The sequence below is a fragment of the Alosa sapidissima genome, chromosome 15 (genome assembly GCF_018492685.1).
Source record: "Alosa sapidissima isolate fAloSap1 chromosome 15, fAloSap1.pri, whole genome shotgun sequence".
Classification (NCBI taxonomy): domain Eukaryota; kingdom Metazoa; phylum Chordata; class Actinopteri; order Clupeiformes; family Clupeidae; genus Alosa; species Alosa sapidissima.
In genome coordinates, this window is record NC_055971.1 from 9,674,830 (window position 1) to 9,697,367 (window position 22,538).

General features: G+C 48.6%; 1 protein-coding gene across 6 annotated transcripts in view; it reads right to left on the reverse strand.

Moving 5' to 3' along the window:
- Positions 1-22,538, reverse strand: part of myo18ab (myosin XVIIIAb) — a 108,613-nt gene that overhangs the window by 81,670 nt on the left and 4,405 nt on the right. The window lies entirely within an intron of this gene.

Consider the following 22,538-nt stretch of genomic DNA (forward strand, 5'->3'; position numbering starts at 1 on the left):
CCACTCCTGTGGGTGTCTGGTCGCTATCTGTGGCGTGGCACAAGAGACATCAGTAACTCTGTGTGTGTGTGTGTGTGTGTGTGTGTGTGTGTGTGTGAGAAAGAGAGCGAGACAGAGAGAGATAAGGTGTCTGTGTCTGAGGGTGCGTTGCCCAAGGGTCTTGGCTAATGGATGCACATGCACAAACCCATTTCACACAACTGTGCCAAAAAAGAGACGACAGGCAACCCTTGACCAGATGCATATTTTAAGCCCTGGGATTAGAAGCACTGGGATTAAGGAATTCAAACGCGTCTGAAAGATTCAGAGGAAGCGGCGCGCCTGCATGCCTGCCCATGCCTGCCCATGCCTGGAGGAAGTGTGGCGGCTGCTCCAGCACGGCTCACTGAGCTTCCTCCAGTATGTCACAGAGCTGCTGAAATGGGGCTGTGAAGAGGGGTGGCATATTTGGGTCACTGTTACAGACAAACACCCCCCCACCACCCCTGCCCAGCCTCCCCAACCTCTACCACTCCCCCCAGCAACCTGGGTGGAGTGGCTACCCTTTCAGTGTGAACACACACACACACACACACACACACACACACACACACACACACACACAGATGTGCAAAGACAAAGGAGTATGAGGGGGTGGTCATCATGGCTGTGTGAGCAAAACTGCTCCCCATGCAAAATAACCTGATAACAGATGAAAGGCAATAAATGGCTGCATCTACTTCCCATCCCTCCCCTACCAGAGAGACATCAGCTCATTCCACCACCTTGTCATTTGTTATGTCTTATCGCAGGACATGCTCTCTTACTGGATTGAAACTAGTAGTGAGTTACATTTTCTCAAGCTGACCTCCACACACAGGCAGGCAGGCAGGCAGCGATGTTTCCCTCAGGGGGACAGAAGCACAGCAGGGCAGGCATCTCTGGAGAACAGACTGGAGGGGGCTTGTGTAACTGTTCTACTTCTCTAGCTAACCCTGCTTTTAAAGTGTTTGTGCATGTGTCTGCAAGAGAGACAGAGAGAGAGAGAGAGAGAGAGAGGAGAGAGTGAAAGAGAAAGGAGAGAGAGTGAAAGAGAAAGGAGAGAGAGACAGAGAAAGGGTGTGAGAGAGGAAGAAAGTAAAAGAAAGAGAGAATGAGGAAAAGAGATGGAGAGAGAGAAAGGGTGAGAGAGAGGGAAAGAGAAAGAAAAAAGAGAGAATGAGCCAGAGTCTGTGTTATAGAAGGGATGGCTGAAGGCTAGCTTGCTGCATCCCGGTCAGCCTGAAGCTGCTGAGCTGCGGAGAGTGGAGTGGGTCTGATTTGGGCGGAGCAGGATGGAGGGGATGGTGGAGGGGATGGTGGACTGTGGGGGGGGGGGGGGGGGTGGACTTGTCGTCAACATCACGCTACCCTCTCCTCTCCTCCGGACGGGCGATGATGAGTCCCAGACCTCGTCTGCTGCCGCGGCTCTCCCGTTCTGTTACAATAAACACGAGGCGCCTGCAAGGCCCCATCCAGTGCCCTGATGAAAAGCAGCCCTGTGTCAGAAGGGATTTATCGCCTCCATTAGAACGTGGAGGGGAGGCCTGGAGAACAGTGGTCCATGACATCCCAAACCAGAGTGACCGATGGGCCGGAGCGGGAATGATCTGCTCTCAATCCAACACTTACATTTCCTCTCTGTGTTTGCTATGTTAGACCAGGAGGTAACAGACAGCATGCACTGATGGCAAGCCTGCGCAATGTCTGTTTGCCAGAGTTACCATGGCAGAATAGCCATCACTATGTGTTACCATGGCAGAGTAGCCATTACTAGCACTGGTGTATGTTTGCAATCTGACATGCATGATAAGGAGGCTGGACAGTGGGTACGGCTGGGGGTTAAGTGCAGATAGCCCTTTAGGGTGTGGGAGCGTAGGACAGGAAAGACAGCGCTGGGTCACCATCAGTGACCTCTGCCTTCACCCACGGCAAGCCCACTCCATCAGGCCACAATCAGTGTTCTGTTTGTCTACAGTGCACTGATTCAGTATTCTATCTCTCCTCCTCCTCCTCTGAAGGCCTTTCTTCCCTCTCTCCCCCACAACTTTCCCTCTCTCTGTCCTTTTCTGTCCCTCTCTCCTTCTCGTTCCACCTCTCTCCTTCCATGCAATCTAATCTGTGTGGAATGCGGAGGAATATCGCCGAATTTACACGAGTGACCTCTGACCCCACAAGGTCAGGTCAGATGTCGAGGAGGGAAGTGAAGGGGCATGAGCACATCAGGAGCCAATCAGATGACAGCTGAGGGGTAGAGGGGGGGTAGAGCTGGGTTGGGCTCAGGCCTTTATGGAAGCTGCTCAGTGAGCGAGTGAGTGAGTGAGTTAAATCAGCAGCCCAGTACATGTGACCTGCTCATTGATTGTACAGAGTGCTGGGCGCGCACTGGGCTCTCTCTGTGTGTGTGTGTGTGTGTGTGTGTGTGTGTGTGTGTGTGTGTGTGTGTGTGTGTGTGTGTGTGTGTGTGTGTGTGTGTGTGTGTGTGTGTGTGTGTGTGTGTGGTGTGGTGTGGTGTGGTGTGGTGTGGTGTGGTGTGGTGTAGTATATGTGTGTGTGTGTGTGGTGTGGTATATGTGTGTGTGGTGTGGTGTGGTGTGGTGTGGTGTAGTATATATGTGTGTGTGTGTGTGTGTGTGTGTGTGTGTGTGTGTGTGTGTGTGTGTGTGTGTGTGTGTGTGTGTTACATAAACACTTTTGGACATGCAGTTCCCACAGGCCCCTCAGTGCACACGCACATTCCAGCATAGTGTTTCAACACGCAGGCTTTAATATCAGCAAGGCAAGCAAAAAAAGATTAGAAACGTCACTTTGTGAAAAAAGTGTTTGTAACATCTGTTAATATTCTCATGCTGTGGGCTCTCCCACATCTGACAAAAGCATGTTGGCAAACCTTCCTCCTATCTTGTATTACAATGTACAAGATCACAATGACACCCGAAATACTGAACAAATGACTAACACAGACGTAGTGAATTACGCACAACCATTTACAGCCTTGTGCAATAGCTTGTCTGAGTGTAAACATCTCGTCAGTTCAAAAAGAAGACAATCTTCCTCCTCAAAACCCATGAGATGCCCCCTCCCACACACACACACACACACACACACACACACACGCCAGGCAGCAAAACACAAGTCCTCCTGCTCCTCCACCAACCAGGTCCCTCTCCTCCCGCACACCCCTCCTCCACCCCCTGCAGGGAACTGCTGGAACAAACCACCGTGACCCCGGTGCAAATATCTGTGGCTCGCGCAAGCGAAGTTGAGACATCACGCAGCCCCATCATTAAGAGATATAACTGTCATCCACAAGACCGGCGGCGGGAAAATCACCTCCACTTAGCGCAGGGAAGCAGAACACAGTGGCCATGACGCAGAAAAGATGGGGCACACACAGAGAAGTTTAAGTGGCAAAATGTGTTTACAGGGGAGGGACAACCGACAACTGTTGCTCACTTTAACCTGGTCGCTGTTGCATAAGGGGTTTAGCAGCACACTCTGGAATGTGTGTCTGTGTGTCTCTGTGTGTGTGTTTGTGTGAGTGAGTGAAAGTGAGAGTGAGAGGGAGAAATGCTGGACTGTGGACTGAGGGGGACAAGCCTGCCCCTTCAGGAGTGGCTGAGGCGAGGCCGTCTGCACATGGCCATCAGTTGACCACACAGAACCCACCGGGCTCCAAACACGAACAAGACCCCTCTGTGTGCATCGCCTCATGTCAGATGAGTTATTGACTCCAGACGGACTTCCATACACGGAGCTAGAGGTCGCCCTGGGGGTCTATAGGACCATGGAGTAAGATTCTCACCGTGCTCCAAAGCGTATTCTTGCCTTTGCCAAACTCATGATGTTAATCGGGCCCTCGGTGTCTCAGGCAGGTGATGTTATGACTGTGTAGGCTATATATAGCTGCATGTAGTCCACTCGACTGCAATTAGTGTCTCAGTCCCCCTGACTGTTTAGCTTTCCTCAGCTATATTAGGCCGAGAGGGGCAGAGGAAATGAAACAGACGGTGACGGCATTTGAACACACACACACACACACACACACACACACACACAGCTGTAGGCACGGATCACAGCGAATCTCAATGGACTTTGTTCTGACCCCCATCTGCACTGCCAGAGCGGGTAACAGAATGGATGGATTTTAAAAATGCACATGCAACAGTAAGCATGCACATGCAGCACATACACAATGCACGAACGCACACACACATCCACGCACGCACACACACACACACACACAGGCACGCACACACACACACAAAAAAGTAACTGTAACGTGCTAGTGAATATAAACATTAGCAGTCCATCATCATCAGTCAGTCAGACAATGATCCACAAAGCAAAACCCCCATTGCCACAGTTATGCTGTGAATCAGCAGTGAGTGGGAGTACTGCTCTTTATGTCCACCAAACAAAGGAGCAACAACCCCCTAACACACACAAACACAAACACAAATCACGTCTCGGTATTGCCTTCCCACACACATTCTACAACGCGTAGTTATATTATGGCACGCGGGCCACAGAAGGGTATGTTCCCAGTGTGTGCTCCCGCCCACGTTTTTATATGCGACAGAAGCCGCAGTCTGGCGGCCTCAGTGGTGTGATAACACGAGTGACGCTCCAGCCTGAAGCTCAGGCCTGCCCAGACTCTTTTTGTTGGGCTGTAACTGTCTTCTCGCGCAGAGCCATCTGGCATGGGGGTGGGGTTTGGAGGGGAGGGAGGGGGGAGGGAGGTGGTGTCCAATCTGCGTTGGCGTTTCTGGGGTCGGGCCTGGAGAGCTGGCACTGGGCGCAGCTCTGCATTAGTGCTTTGTCATCTGCCAACCTGAGGGGAGCCTCTCTGTGGAGTATTGCAGGTAGAGAAGCAAGGGAGGAGGGAGGAGGGGATAGACAGAAGAGATAAGGAGAAATAAGAAGAGAGAGTGAGTGAGAGAAGGAAGGAGGGTGAGAAGAAGAGAGGAGAAAGAGGGAGGGAAGACAGGAAAGAGGATGAAGGAGGAAGTAACAGACAGAGAAACAGAAAAAGAGGAGAAGAAATAAGGAGAGAGGGAGAGAGAGAGCGTGAGGGAGAGAGAAGGGAGAAGGAGAAAGGGAGAGAGGGAGATATATGTGTTCCCATGAAAGACAGGGAAGGGTAAAGAGACGCAGACGCAGCAGTGCCCAGGCTGGCTGCTCAGAGGGAGGCTGAGCTGAGGTGAGGTGAGGTGGGGTGGGGTGAGGTGAGGTGGGGTGGGGTGGCAGTACAACAGAGAGACTACTGCAGCACAGGGCACAGCATAGCACAGCACAATGCAGCAGCACTGCCTCCCAATACCTGCTGCAGCCTCCGTCCAGTCGAATAAAGATGCCTACCACAGGATAGCCCTGTGCCATCAAGACTCTAGCTGCTGACTCTCCCCGCTAAAGAATCAATCAATCGCCCGGCACAACATGTCAACTGAACAGCGGAGCCATGTAACCGAACATGGTTTACCGCATCGCAGTATCCGCCAGGCTGAATTGATTAGCTAGCTCGGACTAGCTTGGACAGTCCTACCAAATGACACACACACACACACACACACACACACACACACACACACACACGCACCCCACCCGATCCTCTCGGCCACCACTGCAATATCCGCCCGTGGAGTAAACAGCATCCTGATCCCCAGCAGTGCGTTTCTATTTCAGCACCAGGCCAGGCCAGGCCGCATCCTCCTCATGTGTGTTACCAAACAAACAGCGGGCCGGCTTATTTACACTATGGCCTGCTGAGCTCGGCCTGGCAGCTCTCGAGTGAGTGTGAGAGAGGCTCGCTTTTCTCTCTCTCTCTCGCTCATCCCTCCAGAACATGCTTGGCTCCCCATGGGCTTAAAGCTGCCGTTTGCAACTTTTCTTTTTTTTATTATTTTCAAAAAAAAAAAGAAAAAACATTTTGGGGGAACATTCGCTCAGCTGGTTGCAATCATGGGCAGTGCTACTGAAAAGTTATATTTTGGATACTTCCATTACCACCAAGAAAATCTGTGGTTTAAACCCAAGTATTCCAAGCAAAACAGCTATTATGACACAGCTTTATGAAATGCAGGATCTCTGTGTGGGCCTTCGCCCACCGTGAGGGTCCGGTCACCGGCACCTATTTGGCCCTTAGCAAACCGCTAACTAATCCGAATGAAGCTAATCTCACTTCCAGCTCTAGCAGACTCTTAAGCATCATGTTGCCGACAGACACCATAACACAGTGATGAAGAAGGCAGTCAAAATCCTCTCCTGTCCGGTACTGTGATGTGTTCAGGGACGTCGGACACAGAGGAAACCAGAGGTGGACAGAGCCTTTATCATCTCCGAGGCAACAGGAAGGACTTTCTTTGTTGGCCTCCGGGGCCAAGATGATAGCCCGTCGTCACGGAGATGGGTCAGCTTCCTGTCAGGCAGCACATAGAGGCTCTAGGCACCACGGGTCATGTGACCAGCTCCCCCAGGGTCCATCTGGAACCCACTGAAAGACTTCACTCACTGGAGGGATGGAAACACACTGACGGTACTTAGCATAAAACTAACAGTGACGACAGGACCACACAACGGCTTTAAAAGAACAGACTTCCATCTCTTTCAAATTCAGAGCTAAGTGGATCAATTCAACAAACAGAGATTGTTTCGAATACGATTCTTTTTCCAGACATTTTCCCATCCTGCACCTTTTTGCTGGGGGGGGGGGGTCACAAGCAAGAGCAGTGAATCAGGGACGGAGTAGTGCACGTGGTCTTTGCAGTCTCTTGGATCTCTGTGCTGCGTCATGTGCTGCGTCTGCAGCGTGGCCCTAGCCTGTCTGTCTGGGTGATCCATCAGCACACAACACACCCGGCAGTATAGGAGGGCAAACGCACAACACAGATGGGTTGTCCTGCGTCAGACCAAGGCTCCAGGGAGCGTCCCTTACATTCCCCACTGCAGAAACGAGGACAGACGTCGGGGCGACCACTGACTCTCCTCTCTTCCACTCCCCTCCTCTCTCTATCCCTCTTTCTCTCTGTCTTCCCTTCAGCGTGTGCTGTCCAGCTCCTCTATAATTCAGCCCGCCTGCAGCAGGTCGCTCTAAATAATTGAGAGCCATGCTGACGGGGCGTGAGAGAGAAAGAAAGAGAGAACATCGACTCGGGATGTACGGACCAAGCACCTCCCTTCAGCTGCAGAGCACCAACGGAAGCCAACGCCGCGCTTGTTGCCATGGCAACAGGCTCAAAAAGTCCACAAGCAACCCTAGTAACGGGAGCACAAGACCTCAGAGCCCTGTTGCGGGCACTGTGTGGAAAGAAAGAAAAAGAGACAGAAAGAAAGAAGGAAGAAAGAAAGAAAACTTCCCACAAGGCCCCATCAGACAGATCCAGTACCAAAGTCCGATGCCCAACCACGATGCATTCCTACCCTGATTAGATATGCCCACTGGTCTGCACCCAGAAACACACACAGAGGCAACAATACCCAAGAGTCTCTGCTTTCAATGATGGTATTAGCTGGTGGCTTCAGTTACATATGCCTAGTCCACTGGGGCAGGACACCATGAAGGGACACCGCACATTGAGATCTCTCCTCTATCTATTAGCGGTAAGGATATCTGCTGCAGAATAAACAGTAGTACTGATGTAACTGTGTAGATTAAATGTGGGGATTCAAAACTGAAAATGTGAAGTGATCCCAGTGGTGCCTCAGTAAAAGGTAATGGCAATGCTCATGACAAGAACAGACATGACCCTAAATCCATAGTTCATTAGCTGAACCTTGGAAGAGGAGAGATCCATAATCAAGGTAAGCTTTCCAAATCTAAACATGCCGACGCCATGGCAGACAGACCTCACCCCTCCCGGTTTTCTCACTTGCACACTCACAATATCCGAGTCACATCAAGTTCACGCTCATGCAGGAATGCAGAGTGAACCTGCGTGGCATAAATTAACCTGCGAAAGCAGCCGCAGTCAAATAAAGGGCAAGGAGAACGATCACGACAGGCTGCTCTCTGCTGCTTAGAATAGGTCTCTGTAGGCCTGTGTGAGGTGCAACTGAATAATGTGTGCTAATCTGATAATGTCCCTGCCCTCACACCATGTCGCTTGTAAACTTAGGACCACCCTATGCTATTAAAAACAAGCTGGAGGATCATGCTTGTGTTAGACCAATAAAAAGGCACGCAGTAGTGGTAAACTCTGGAAAAGAAACCTCCCCTTCATAAATATAACAGAAACATAAACATAAACACAAACATACAGGTCAGACTGACAATATGATGCACCAGCAGCAAATCCCAAACTAGTTCATGTTCTAGTTCCACAGTAGGCTGTTGCACTAAATCATTGTTGATTTACCTGTTAACGACACAGAGGGAACACACAATGGCAACAGCTGCCTCAAATAAACTTGTACTTGTTTTAAATCAGTTTTCTCCACACTTTCAAAATAGTCCCCAAAATCACATCCATTTACGACCTGAATGTACTGTTGACAATCTGACATACAACTGCATTCACTTCGAACAGGGCTCCATAAACAAGGAATTTCCCCAGGTACTTATGTTGGCTGATGATTAAAAGAAGCGAGAATCCTTTCCAAGTTAAACGCTGAGAATGCAACCTGTCTGGTTTGGCAATAACTACAGGTTTTCACATGAATCATTGGTAGCAGTGCTGGCAGGCTACCGTTAGCTTGCAAAAAAGACATCTCTAATCATCATCGTTAATCACTCAGCTCATCCACTCTAACATACACATCACCCTGAAATGAACCCTAATTCAGAGTCTTGACAACCCTGTCCTTCACCTTTCATCAGACAGCAGTGATCTCAATGCTACTGTTGGGCAAAAGCTTTGCAGTGAGTCGTACGGATTCCTGACGCCACTTCAAATGTGTGCTAACACGGCAGACCCACGCAGAGCAGAAGGTGTGGCACCAGCCATGCATTACCTCCACAAAAGCCTGTGTTTACCCATTTTCAAACCAATTTGCTTAAGGCCCAAGCCCTGCACCCATTTACAGACCCCGGGGGCGTTTAATCCGGCTCTGTGGAGAAATGCGGATTAAATCTCAGCACGGGATCTCGGAAAGGCCTGTGGAACATCTGGTAGATTAAACAAATGCAGCTTGTTAGGGGGATGCTTGTGTTGGTTGTGGAAGAGGGGGTTGGCTGGGTGGGTTATGTGAGGGGTAGGGGGGGCAAAGGGGCTTACAATCTCGAGGGGTGGTCTGTGCCCACATGACAGTCACTCTGGGATTACAAGAGCGTCCAGCCCCTCTGATGGCTGAAGTATTCTCTGGACGAGATGAAGAGCGCTCTCTGTTTTTCTGTCACAAGGGGCCGGCCGTGGCATCGTGTGAGCTGACAGCGACACCGCGACCCAAGCACGTCACCCTCTCGTTGTTCAGCATCGAGAGCTCCCTCTGCCCCAGCTGGGCTCCTTCTGACTCTCGAGGATAAAGCTCCACTTTAAGAGCCTCTTCATTTGTGTGGATCCGGCAGCCAAACGATGACACACACTCACTGTAATACGCATAACACACAACACATCCATCTAGAACAGCCTAGCCATTAACAAGACGTAAAAAAACAAAAAACAACTAACGACCATAACAACGTACGGAATGATTCAGAGTTCCATGCAAGGAGTCGACCAGTTGGGTCTGGGAAATCTGCCACCAACGGAAACGATAAACTATGAGCCATCAGGAATCAGCAGCGTGCCTCTCTCAGCACAAGCTACCCCCCACCTCCCTCCTTCTCCAAGTTAAATGGAAAAGAATCAGCCTGGAGACATAAAGCATTCCATTCCATTCTTCTCTGTCCAAATAGCCTTCATTATACGGGGGGGGGAGCTGAGTTAGAATTACACCACATCACTTCTGAAAAGGGAACACAGTCCCTTGGTTAACATGGAATTTACGCTCTGACTGGGCTACCAAAAATACAAGGCAGTTACCTAACAAGATAACACCTTCTGCTGTGCGGATGGCGGATGGAGTTGTGCTTTAGCTATGAAAAAACTGTGTCGAGCTCTGTCAAATCAGTAAGCTCTTGATTTTCCTTAAAAGCAACAAAGAGTTTTTTGTACCTTAAAATAATGTTTCCAAAATCGTTTCAGTGGTTCATCAACTGGTAACAGGGTGAACGGCACTTCTGCATTCGCTTTGCGACCCTCTATAGGCTATAACCGCACTATGCAAGTTTGCCAGATTGGGTCTGTAGATCTGTAGTTCGAAGGAATGAGACATAAGAAACTACAAATTTGACTTCCTTCTGATGTCGCAATACATCATACTTTCATAAAATCATGCAACATACTCTACCTTGTCTGTGGACATAGTGATGGTAATTTTGATACCATAGATTTAATAGAGACCAATAGTATGAAAAATGAGGAACAGAGTTTATTTACAATGATGCGCATCAAGGGAGAGACAGCATGACTTCACCTAAAGATCCATCAGCTGCTCTAACTAGACAAGGAAATAGTTAGGGTTTAAGTATCCTTCCAGGCTGACGGGAGATGGCGTTGGTCATCCCATTTTACGTGGACTACACTGAATCAGACTCGGATTAGTGGCAACCTGGCAATCCGGAGCAGATAGCTACTGACGCAGCCATGCAGAACAGTAAAACACTGCAAAGTCATAATATTTCTGCTTATCTCTAAATAGTCATACACAGATATACACAGGGACAGTACAGATATCATACAGTCATTACATAAAATCATACTTTTAGTATCAAAGTGACCTACTAATGAGAAATGCAGAACATTAAACCACATATTGGAATATAGTTCATAATGCAGAACATTAAAACATTGGACATAATATTCTATTCCACTTTCTCTCAATAGTTATTTCCAAAGCCAGTGCTGGAGAAACAAATAGCGTGCGTGCGACAGAGGAAAAGTGCTTTGGTGTTGCTTTAACATTAAAATGTAAAATGTGATCTTTTTTGGCGGCTCAGATGGTAGCAATAAAAACAACATCTATAACCACATCTATAACAAAGGTAAAACAATACAACAGTGAAAGGCATCTGAAAAGCAATGATGCATTAGATTTGAGTGGAACTTAACCAACTCATCGATCTGCCTGCCCATGCAACTCATCATGCTCACTCAAATATGTCCCCTCAGGGACGTCATCAAGAACCAACCCTTGACCCTGCTGGGCTTCCCAAAGGCAAAGGTCCTGCTGATGGGTCTAGGTCGACACTGAAAGAGCAGCCCTGGCATGTGCTGTTTGAGCAAACTGTCAATCATCACTTCCTATGGACAGCAGCGAGAACTCTATGGTTTTCCTTATGGCTCCGGGGCTGATAATCCAGAGGATTTTCCCTGGGGGTGTCCACTCAACCCGTAATCCTGGGTGACTCCAGAAAACACTCATGCTCACACTCTAGCCTAATTCCCAAGGATTCCACGATCACAGCCATGCTAGCCAGATTCCAATCTAGCCTATATTTAGCAGAGAAAAATGAATCAATCCACTAGACATGCAGCCTAGTCAGACATGAAGGGGGGGGGGGGGGGAAAGAGGGCAAGCGGCCTAGGGTATTCTCTCTGGACAGTCCTCGTTTTCTGGTCTGGGGTCAGTGGTATTTAGGGGCCCCATCTAAAAGCTTTAAAAAGGCTGTCCCAATTGGGCTGGCCTTTACAGTACATGAAGAAAAGCTGAAATTGTTATGTTTCGCAAGTGAGGCATCTGCCAAGTTGCCAAGTACAGCAGCTACACAACAGAACTGACAAGGACTGGGAAAGAGTCTGAGAATGTGTGAATGTGTGAATGTGTGTGTGTAGTGGGGTCTCAGGCAGGATGTGCAGGGCCTGATTACAGTGGGCCTGGTGCGTTCGTATATATGTGTGTGTGTGTGCGTGTGTGTGTGTGTGTGTGTGTGGAAGCCCGTGCATTTTCTCATGACACCGCTGAAAGGTCCATCCTGGCAGGAAGTATCTGTGCTCTAACGAGCCCCGCGCCACGGGGGCACTGGTCGTCACGTCTACCCGCGGCCCCCGGCCTTCCTCCCCCTCTTCCTCCGGAGACTTCCCCTCTAATTGTGACTTTTTCTTTTTGTTTGGGAGTGAAAAACCAGGTGGCGTAAATGGGCCGGGGAAGGAAGTTGATCCCCATTCACTTACCGAAAGACTATGGCCACTCAAGATGCATCTGTTAATGGTGGTAAAAATTAACAAGAGGGGGATGAGAGGGCAAATGATTAGCTTCTTTCTTGAAGAGCAAGGCCATGGGAGCAGTGTGAAAAAAACAGTGTTTTATTTAACTCAGTTTGTTGTTGTTTTATTCATTTAGTTTGCCTTGGGCTCCATGCGGACATAAAACATTAACTCAGCCCAAAATATGCTTCACCCCTACAATATATTACAACTTGCACAACTTTACTAGGACTGCAATTACAGGGAAGGAAATGGAGGGGGGACCGATGGAAAGAACATACTGGCTGAGCTCAATAAACGCGTCAATAAACAACCTCTGTGTACAGTTAACACACAGACAGCCCTGCGCACAACACCGCGCAAGAAGCTCAGGAGGATACGACCAAGGAGTCCTCCTCCCTCTCCATCTCCTTCTCGGCCGTCTGTGAAGCCGGCCAGGATCCCCATCTCTCTCCTCTGCGGCCTCCTCTGGAGACTCAAGCAGGAAGTGCCATGTTTGTTCCAAAGCAGATTCCACAAATACCAGAATGGAGCTCTTTTGAGGGGAGGAAACCTTTCCCAGTCCACTCCTGACGACAACCGGAGGCGTAGCGGCAGTAGCAGCAGCAGCACAATTCCGGAGAACAACATTCCTCGTTTCGCCTGAGCACTCCCAGACCTGCTGACCACTTTGGTGTCCCACACAACGACCTGTTAACAGGTGAAGCCTCACTCATTCATCGAGCTCTTACAAAATAAACAACCATTAAAGCGCACAAGTGGCCTGTTATTGTATGCACCTACTGGATTTTGAGAGGTACTTATTATGACCACCGCGCAGAGAAGCGGCGGTCATATAGGTTTAGTCAGATTTTTTTTTTTTTTTTTTGCATGTCCAAATTTCCGTCAAGGATTCCCGGGACACTGTAAGACAGGGGTACACGAAACTTGGTGGGCATGTAACCCCATATGGATAGCATGGAACCACCTTTTTTTGTTTTGATCTGTAGCCCCCCCCGCTGGACTGGACCCCCCGAAAGGAGGGTAGGGCAGAGACACAGTTTTCTGTGAATATCTTGAGAACCGTAGGGCCTAGGATGACCAATTTTTTACGTATGTTTGCCTCCAGGGGTCATGTAAACCCATTCCATATGCACACATGTGCATAAACAGATACACACGCACACACATACATTCACAGTAATCCTACATATGACACATACTCACACAGCAGACATATATACGCATGCATGCACACACACACAGGCACATAAACAGGCAAACACACAAGCACATGCACATGCACGCACGCACACACACCCACCCACACACACACACATAAACATAAACATGTACCCCGGAGGGTTGCCGGTTCGAGTCCCGACCAGTGGGCCGCGGCTGAAGTGCCCTTGAGCAAGGCACCTAACCCCTCACTGCTCCCCGAGCGCCGCCGTTGTAGCATGCAGCTCACTGCGCCGGGATTAGTGTGTGCTTCACCTCACTGTGTGTACACTGTGTGCTGTTTGTGTTTCACTAATTCACCGATTGGGTTAAATGCAGAGACCAAATTTCCCTCACAGGATCAAAAAAGTATATATACTTATATACTTAATGAAAACTATAAGCGTCTGACCAGCTCATCAAAAGTCGATTAATCCAGCTTTCCAAAAACAAGACCAACCAGAACACACCGAAAAAACCTTGCTGTGCTCAACAAACCACTTGGGCATAAATAATGAGCCTGGTTCTGTTTCCATAACGCAAACAGAACCTCCGAGACAGGTAAACAAAAGGTCCGCCAGCTCACTCAACAGGGTTACTATAATAGTACTGGAGGGTGAACCGCAGACCACAATGACTGACCGTTCACTCAGTGCCTTTCAGCACCCCTCCCTAAACCCACGACTAACTTCTACACGACCAAGAACAGACAATGCCAGTCGGCCCGTCAACTGGGTTTGTGTGACTGCAGATGGCATGAGGTAATAATGGAGCTCCCGGTCCTGAACTCAGGTAGATAAAAACGAGTGTACCCGGTCTGTGTGGCAGGGTTTCCGCAGTGCGCTCGATTGCTTCCTCCATATCTCGCTCAGGCCTCGCACACCCAGGGCTGAACACATTTTCCACTTCCCTAGAGATTGGCCCTTCTAATAGTTTTATTCATTTTGGCACAAGGAGAGCTCGTAAAGGTCATTTAGGAGCCCTGCTACTCCGATGAATGGCAATGCAGAGAAGTAGATAGGGAAATACAGTCGAGGCTACAGCTTATTTGTTTATTTACTTCATTCAGTCATTGAATGATTTATTCACCCATTAAGTTTTCATTCTTTATTTATCATTCATAGGCCATAATTTACAACTGCTTTCATTTTAGTTTCAATACACCATCCACACAGTGGAATGAGACTGCTTAAAAATGAAGCGAGAAATAAGTTATAACTTCATTTTGCGGCACAACGTTTAATTACTACTTATACACTGAGGGCTAACGAATGCCAGTTAAGCCCCAAGTGGGTGCCAAGCTCTTCACAGACAAATACCAGTTCATGACCCATTGGCACAGTGAGCAGGCATTCAGCGCTAACGATCATGGGAGTATTAAGACGTGAGGGGAATTCGTAACAACATCTCTCCCTCTCCGCTCCAGAGCCCTGTCAGGAACACACAGTGGTACCAGCGCAGAGGAGAAAGCCACAGGAAATAGCTGACATTTTACTACCACTAGGAAAACGCTGGAGCAGATTTATATATTTGTTATCATCAAGTCTGGAAAGCTGGACTTTTGAGGGACGATGAAAAACACTGGGGTCATACACAATGCACTGTTGTGTCGAGAGTTATTTCGGTGAGGTTTTTCGAGCCATGGCGATGGAAAAGACAAGGGGAGAGAAATGGAGCCGAGCGCCAGGGCGAGAAAAAAAAAGTGTGTTTGAGTTCAGAGATCAGATACGATGAGAAGGTTTAGATAAAACGTGTGCCAATCAAATCAGGATTACTTCCTGAATGGAACTCGTGGTTTTAGTAGGGAGAAAGACAATAGCCCATCAGCCAAACGCAACAAAAAGGAGCGCGGCTACACAGTGCACGGTAGAGAGTGGAGAGGGGTGAACTGTGACACGCGTGTGTGTGTGTGTGTGTGTGGCGTGCGTGTGGTCAGAAAGGTCAAGAGAGTGTGTATTTGTCCGTGTTATCCCGGAAAGGGCTCTATGACTGACTGTGCACACATGTACCAACCAGTGGCATGACCTCGGGGGAACTGTGTTGAATGGCCATTGATTCTGTCACTCTGAATCTACTAAACAAGTGAAAGCAGGCCACATGCACGTGCACAGGGGGTGGGTGATGGGGCACTCAGAAACTTCACCCAGCACTTCTCAAGTTCACTACTGTGTCATGCCACCCCCCCCCCCCCCACCCCCACACACACACACTTGACCACCAACATGTGTGGAACAATGGGGCAAATTTTTGGTCTTGTAAATTAAATGGAGCCCGTCTGGGGAACAGATTAATTTACTAATTACTGCCATTAATTACGCTGACTGCAATAGTCAGAGGCAGGAGGCCAGTGCATGTGTGTGTGAATGCAGCAGCCCAGATTGTTTTACATATACAGGCATATTAAATATTCAGTTAGACTAAATTGATCCCAGGCTACTCAGAACCGATGCCAAGGCAGCAAACATACCACAGGCCGCAGCCAAAGGGGGAACAGAGGGAGACATGGAGGAGAAGGGAAAAAAGTAGCAGAGTGAAAAAGATAGCAACAAAAGAAAAATAAGACAGAGAAAAATGAGAGTTTGAGGAAGGAGAATAACTGCTCCTCGGATGGAACATTGGTTGTTAAACCAAACACAGAGTGCTTAAAATGGTTGTTTAAGCAATGCAAGGGAAGGACAGAAAACACACACACACACACACACACACACACACACACACACACACACAGAAGTGGATCACTTAATTTGTCACAGATGGTCCCCACTAAAACAGAAACATCCAAGTAAACACACAGTCAAAAGAGGAGACAGCAGAGCAGAATGCATAACACACACCACTGTTACTTCATCTGGGATTTCAAAAGGATGTTTCTGGCCCGCCCTCTCTCCTCCGCCATGTCTCCCCAGAGCGCTTTATCTCCATCTCCGCCGAGTGTATTAGCACTGCGGCGCTCTCCAGCACAACTCAATGAGCGCATTCTGGCGTCTTCGGTGTCAACCACACTGGCTTCCGGTCAACAATTCAGCGGCTGCCAGAAGTACAAAATGGAGGCCGGAGAGAGAGGCACAATCGTCCTTCACAGAGACCATCTGCAGAGGAAGACACGGCCATTCCAGAAAAATCCGTGGGTGCCGTCGACAAAAAAAAAAAAAAAAAAAAAAAAAAAAAAAAAAAAAAACACAGCCCCAGTATTGTCTCTTTTCCCTTTTGGCCTTTCCTCTGGGCACAGGCCGGGCCGTCACAGACAAACACAATGAGGAATGCGCCGGAAAGTTCCCAGAAGCTCCCTGAGGTTAGCGGTGAGGCGGCGGAGGCAGAGGCACAGGCAGAGGCACAGGCAGAGGCCCGCAGAGCCAGCGCTGAGAGGCTGCCGTCTTGACTGGTGGCCAGGCCGCAGCTTCTGTCTCACGGCTCCACAAACCCTGTGAAAAACACTGCTATGTCTGTGTGTGTGTGTGTGTGTGGGGGGGGGGGGGGGGGGGGGGGGGGGGGCTTGGCTATATGTGGAACAGCACAGCACATAGCAAGAGGAACATGTGCTGCATTTCTTATGTTTCCTGGCAGACTCGCTCACAGTGGCACCTGGGCTTCAGGGACCGGAGGGCCTGGCGTGAAGCAACACTGCGCGTCTTCCCCCGTAAACGCCTGCCAGCGCTGACACTGTACTTTTGGCGCGTTTTTGTGCCTTTTATTCCGTAAACCATCACCTCCTAGCTGGTCATTAGGTGCCTTTCCCCTGCTGCGAGACGCCGGTGGGGGGGTGTGTAATCTAACGCTCTGCATGGCACCACCTTGACAGCCGCAAACCCCTGCAATCAGCAACTCTTCCCCAGCACTCAGGCACGGCCTGTTAGACCAGCTCAGGTTAACCTGCTGGGTGGGTGCAGGGCGAGAGTAATGATTATAGAGCAGAGGAGCAAAAAAATGACCAACTACTGTCCCAGTGCTGACTTCTTATTCCACTATACAGCAGTAATAAGCCAACTATTGGGGACTGAGAGGCGCATTGTGTGATGCTAGTAGAGAGAGAGAGAGAAAAAGAGAGAGAGAGCAGGGCTTAAAGCAATAAAAATATCTGTGCCTGAAGTTATCAGACATTTATGAGGACGCCATATATACTGTAGTCTCATTGCCTATTTTCAAATCTTACACATACCAGCTCACGCCTGAAAACACTTTAAGCCCTGGGAGACAGACAGACAGACAGACAGACAGACAGACAGACAGACAGAGAGAGAGAGAGAGAGAGAGAGAGAGAGACACAGACAGACAGACAGACAGACAGACAGAGAGAGAGAGAGAGAGAGAGAGAGAGAGAGAGAGAGAGAGAGAGAGAGAGAGAGAGAGAGAGAGAGAGAGAGAGATTATTGAGATGTAAAAGATGGCAGTCTGAGGTGCTTCAACATCCAGGGACTGAGCTGTGTCACTGCTTTGACTTATGTATGATAGAATCTGGGTACATTTCTGAGAGTTTGATGTTCGCTTGGACACATTTCAGAGAGGACCTACGCAAAGTTATGACCGTAAATCAGAGTGTGTGTTGTCCTGACAAGGATTGCAGATGCACAACATGAAAACACATTTAACTTTTAGGGCCGAGGGCCACGACATAATCATAAAGCAACCGATGCTAAATACACAGAAATCTCAGGAGGGCCGTTTATGCAATGTTCGAGTTGACCTATTTGAAGCCGCACTCATGAATGGTAATCCATATGGCTATTAAGAGAGAGGAAATCCAGAAATGAACCCACTGCTAGCCCGAGGCTCAAACACACCTCTCGCGCGTAAGCTTGACCAACTGGAGACAGTGAGGCTGGACCGTCCAGAGTCTGCTGCTGAAAATAGGACCTATTTATGTACCTGTTTGTTGCACGCTGTTGTGCTGCTCTATCCCTAGATCTCCCTTCCTGATGTTCATCACAGGACATCCTGCACTCCCCCCACATAAGTCAGTGAGCTTAAAGACAGGGCTGTTCCTGCATGTCTGTGTGGGCCAAGTGGGTGCTATAACAAGAGAGAGAGTGTGTGTGTGTGTGTGTGTGTGTGTGTGTGTGAAAGAGAGAGAGAGTGAGAGTGTGTGTGTGTGTGTATGCCTTGGAGGTTTGCGGCCTGTTTCTGACCCTTGACCTTCTGAGCATTCCTCGGCGTGGAGGAGGGAATTTCTATGTGCTGCCCGCCGCCAAGCAAAACAGCGATTTGACGTTAAAAATGCTTTGGGAAGCCAAAAATAGAGCGCCTCCATGCTTGCCACACTCCTCTCCTGCACGATCTACAACTCCTCTAAATGGCAGCCTCCCCTGCTCCCCACTCAGCAGTCAATGAGCGCTCAGTTTCCAGGTGATTCCTTAGGGACCTCTGGCCCACTATACTCACAGAGGCAACACACCATTCAGTGACTACTTCAAATACCTGCAGGATGTTAAGTCCTTCAGAGTCTGCCGTTCTTCTGTAACTACACACACACACACACACACACACACACACACACACACACACACACACACACACACACACACACACACACACACACACACACACACAAGTAATTCCATGATCTATTAAATGTCATGTATTTTTTCTTTAGGAGTTCTGGCCTGTAATAACCGTTCTTGAAGAGTCTCTTTGTTCTCAACAATCCCCACCCATGACTTTCTCCACCCAGAAACCCCCAGACTTTCTATTTTAACCCCCCCCACTTCTCCCTGAAGGAGAATAAACTCCACTCTCCAAAATCAATATGGAGCCCAACTGGATCATTGCAGACCATTTATAGCCTCAGAAGACGGCTTCATCCATCCTATTAAAAATGTGCATTTTATATGAGGCCTATAGAAGAGTGGCTACAATCCCACCACCGTGGCGAAGAAGCAGCCAGCTGCCCCCGCCTTTGTGCCGTACGGGTTCTGCCGGTGACGTTGAAGCAACCGTGTTGCTGCCCTTTTGTTGAAGTGAGACGTGACGGTTTTCAGAGTGCTCTCTATTATTCTGGATTTGACGGTCAAGCTGTTTGTTTTTCAGGACAAAGACGCTGGGTAGGGCTGCTTGGTGGGGGGGATACGCAAATACATCTCTCCACCATCATCACACATACACCCACACCCACACACACACACACACAAGTTCCAGCAAAACAGATTTCCTTGGTAGACACATGCAGGTTGCCAAACCGTGAGTCGACGCTGTGAGCACGCCCTGACATGGGCCTCAAGCTTCCATTTCCTGTTTGCATCCCCACTCTCTTATCCGCTTGGACTCCAAGCCTTTCTCTCCTGATTTCTCTTTTATTATTCTCTTTCTTTTCACACACAAGAGATCAGCTTCTTGGGTGCGCAGCCAAAGTTGGCCCATGCAGGCAGAGCATTTATTCCTTCATTTCAGCAACAAAACAAACAAAAAAACATCAAAAGGGACAGCATTTGGCTTCTCTGCACATTTGATTTTCCACAAACCAGCTCACTGCCTTCCACCACAGCTTTTTGTGTCAGTGGAGTTGTTGAGGCAGTACACGAAATGGACCGGACAACAGACTAAAACCTAATCACATCAGGCATGGGTCAGGCAGGCGAGCCCTGACTCTTTACAGAACAGGGACAGCCAGCATCCACATCCCACCCAGACACACTGGGAGTGAGTGGGTCTAACGGACTGGCATCAGAGGTATCAGAGTAGTGCCTGCACTTAGCTTAGCTTAGGTATGCAGCCCCCTAGAACTCTCTCCCCTGCTCCTGCATCCACAGGGAAGCAGGCAGCCAAAATAAGCACAAAGGGAGGCAGGCTGAAAACCACACAGGCGAGCGAGTCCCTCATTGTTTATTGGTAAATCCCAAAATAGAACAATGCTGAAAACTCTGGAATGAGGAAGGGGGGAAGGTGGGGGGGGGGTGTTTTACCGTCACACACTGCTGGTGAGAAAAGAATGTTCTGAATAATAGGCTCCTGGTAGCACTGGTGTGCAACTGCAGTGGGACTTCAGCCAAGAGAATATTAGCAGAAAAAAGCAAGGCCATTCATTCAGTCTGCTACAGAAAGTATGAAGCCCAGGTAGGCTTAGGTTACGACGATAAATTACAGTAGAGGACAAACAGGCCCTGAAGAAACACATGGATCAGGTATTTCACCGAGCCACTCACAGCTAGGCAGCTAAATGCCTTTACAAATCCATATTTTCACTGCAGTTCGTCAGCCCTAAAACCGTCGCGCCAACAATAAGATCCTGATGCGTATCCAACAGATGCCAGCCTGATCTGCCAGCCTCATAAACCAGAAACACATGGCAAGGGTTTACCGATGAGGCCAATCAACAATACCCCCAGTCAATCGTGCTTTACAGTTCTGACTGAGCCATAGGAACAGCTGCCACCTGAACGAAAACAGCATAATCTTCCTCGTCAACTTCCTAAGTGTAATGTTATTATCCCATTACCACACTGATGAATGTTCAAACACAGTGAGAACATGGCAGAGAATGAACTGAACACCGGGGTCACATTCATCATTCTCTTTCAGTCACTCCTACCTACGTCATAATGACAGGGGACCCCCTGAGGGGACACTGCAACAGAACGCCCCCCTCAACACGCAGCCTGGGAGAGCGAGCAGCTGCTCCTCATCTGCTACAGCCAGGAGCGGAACAAAGAGAAAGGGACAGGGTCCGTTACAGCGTCCACACACACACACACACACACACACACACAGAGACCTATAGGACACACACTTACTTCAACACACTCTCAGAAACACATACACACACGCGCAAACACACACCCACACACACATTCAACTTCACATATGCACAAACACACACATTCAACTTCACATATGCACATGGGAACATTCACACAAACAAGCCAACACACACGCAAATAGGGCTTACTATTTTTGCATCCCTAAAGGGAAGACCCACTTTCTGATTAGGCCTCTGTTTTTTTTTTCCACTCAGTTGGTTCAACACTGTAGTATTCAGTCCCCACAAACAGATGGTGATGCACGCACATGTGTACGATGTGTACGCTCAGAATACAAGTGGTGCCATTCTCTAAACTGTTCTTCAGAACTTTCCAGTCATTCCGCAAATGAGATTACTCACTATTGCCCAGTGGCCACATGTTATCAAAAGGCACAGGCTTTTTTTTTTGCTACAACGGCCTGAAATGTCTGTACTTGTCAGATAGACCGGCCTGATGCAATCCCGCGGGTACTTTGTGCTTTTTAGGGTGTGGTAAGGAAACCTACATATGTCTTATCCATGTAATTATGCTGGGCAGGCTATCATATGCACACATGGCTTACCGATTACAGCTTAAGAATACGACAGTTTTGTGCAGAGCTGTCAGTCACTGCTCACGCATCTGTGTTTGATTGCACCAGACTGCCAGATTCATTCCAGTACAGTAGCTCCTTACACAAACACACGCACACTCTCTCTCTCTCTCTCACACACACAAGCACGCACGGCGGACACACACTTTCAACCACCTACACACACACACACACACACACACACACACACACACACACACACACACAGAAAACCCAACCCAATGCCAAATGGCAGTCTTATCAGATAGCTTCCTTGTTGGGTAGGCTGAGCATAGATAAGGGCCAATAGCTTCCTCCTGATATAACCAGACTGCCACTTGATTTGAGAGCATTTTTAAATTACACAATATCTGGACACATAAAAGCCAACCATCTCACTCATCACACCCAATCTCACTCACGAGCACTTGGGTTCCACCAGAGAGGAAGATAAATGTCTCTGTGTGGGTCTCGCACACATTGGTCTGACACAAGCACAACAGATGTGGGCACAAACAGTGAAAAGCAACAGCAGTAAAAGAAAAAAGCAAAAGCTATTTAACCACTCCTGGATAACAGGTTTACGCACTGTGTAAAGTGAAAGCCACGTGGGCCTGTTTCACTGGTTTGTCCTTCACAGCTGTCCTTTAGTGTGTTTAGACAACACAGCCACGTGTCCCTGGTCACAGCCCAGTGACCTGTTCAAAGTCCTCATATAAACTTGCATGTTGGAAAAGAAACCAAAATCAAGTCAATGGTTAAGACAGAAAGAAATAGGTCATGAGGGCATCGAAGAGGACAGAGCACATAGAATGTAAAGGTGACGGAATTAAGTCC